Genomic DNA, 2216 nt, shown 5'->3' with positions numbered 1-2216 from the left:
TTAAGTGTTCTCTTAATCCCCTTCACCTATTTCACCCATCGCCCCACCTACTTCCCCTCCAGCAACCACCAGGTCTCTGTGTATTTAAGAGTCTGATTTTCCATGGGTCTCTTTTGGGTGTTCGTTTTGTTTCTTAAATTCCACTTCTGAGTGAAATCATATGGTATTTGTTTTTCTCTGACTGATTTCACTTAGCATTATACCCTCTAGGTCCACCCATGTTGCCACAAAGAGCAAAATCTCATTGCATTTTACGGCCAAGTACTAGTCCATTGTGTGTACGTACGTACACTCCTCATCTTCTTATGCATCCCTCCTTGGACGGACCCGTGGGCTGCTTCCGTGTCTTGGCTCCTGTAAATAATGCTGCATAAACATGGGGGGTGGGGCATATATCTTTTTGAATTTGAGTTTGAATTTTCTTTTCTTTGGGTAAATACCGGTAGTGGATTCACTGGATCATATGGTAATTCTGTTTTTAATTTTTTAAGGCCCCCCCATCCTGTCTCCCGCAGTGGCACAGGGCTTAGCCTACAGATGGCACTCGTAGGTACCCAGCAGGCATTTTTAAGCAAAGAAGTGAACGATTTCCAGTACCATTTTAGTGGAATTCTAAAAACATTTATAAAAGCATCTATTTTAAAACATTTTTATTTGCATTTAAAATAAAGTTCTATATGGCCAAACCCAGACGGGTCTCATGCACATGTTTACTAAACAAAAGATGACTAGTGCTGTGATAATTAATCAGTTGGCATTGACTGAAGCTCTTAATGAAATGAGGCATGAACTGTTTGAGAAAGCAATTGAAAGCCATCATACATGCCATGAATCATCTCTCGAATGCACATTTATTAAATCAGAATTCATAACTTTGATATTTTATCTAACAGGTTTGTTACCCTTTCGAGACTCTATTGGTGAATAAAAAGACAGATGTTTCCAGAGCTAAATTGGAGGAGGGATGAGGGAGGGCGAAACCAGCCAGACATCAATTAAAGGGAACAGGCAGCAAAATACCATTACCCGATGTCTGGGTTGTGCGCCATCATCTTGAAATAAAATTCAAAGAAACCTTTGCAAAAGAACAGATACGGAAGCAGGATGCATCCTGAAGGTTTCTGGGGCCTGCCTTAGAGCAGGCACATGTAGGGATGGTTCCAGGGGTGGTGACTGGTTTGGGGGGGGGGTCGCAGAGTGGACTGTCATTAAGGGAAACGTCAGTCAAAGAAGAGTCAGATTAATGCAAAACCCTATTTTTACTTCCTGAGGGTGCCAGGGAGCTGGAGGGGAATCAGAATCCTCTCCCATTTTCAGGATCTTCAAAGGCACCTGTTCCTTTTAGTTGAAGCAAATATATATCACATCAGTGTCACAGCCCGTGACTATTGTCCTAGGCACCTCTTTGGATGGTCCAATAAAAGTGGATTGGGAAGCGTGTGAAGATGCTTAGCTCTTCTGACGGCTGTCGGCAGTAAATTGGGGGATCAAGGTGACACTGTGCCCCACGGCTCACAACTGCAGCCCTTCTTAGAGTCTCATCTTCATAAAAGCAGACCCGGAATCCTTCTAGGCAGCGCTCTTGTGCTTTTGTGTAAAGGAGACCTTCCCTTTTAACTGGTTTGACACAATGTGGCCATTCTCCTTCAAAGCCCTTCAGACCCACCCTTTCGCCAGCCAGAATCATGGTTCAGCTGCTGAGTTACACACCCCAGGAACGTTCTGGCACTTTCTCTCTGCAGAGCAACACACAACACACAATAACAACTTTTCTCCATTGTAATCTGATTATATTGCTGTAACTAGATTGCAGTAAGCCAATCACAAGAGTGAACTTGAACATCAACACATCTAGAGAAAAGAAGCCCGGGTCATCATAGGCAGTAGCAGCGGCTTCTCCATTTACCGAAGCAGAGGACATTCAATTCTAAACCCAAAAGCAAGTAGAAGGTGTACATGATGTGAACAAGGTAAAATCTGCCAGTGAGTACCCAGACATCTGCTGCCAACCTGTCTTCCATCTCTCTTTTTCAGAAAACTGGAAAACGAGGCGTTCTGCAGAACTGATAGCAACTCCTAGTGTCCCGTCCAGATCGGGGCTGGGAAGGAGCTGCCAGTCACAGCCGCGCTTCTCTGGGTCAGTGGTTCTCAAACTGATGCGTCACAGCCACCTGACAGGTTATCAGAGCACCAACTGCTGAGCCCTACCCCAAGAC

The sequence above is a fragment of the Martes martes genome (assembly GCF_963455335.1).
Source record: "Martes martes genome assembly, chromosome: 17".
Taxonomy (NCBI): domain Eukaryota; kingdom Metazoa; phylum Chordata; class Mammalia; order Carnivora; family Mustelidae; genus Martes; species Martes martes.
The sequence above is the reverse complement of the archived record's forward strand: the minus strand, read 5'-3'. Positions refer to the sequence as shown.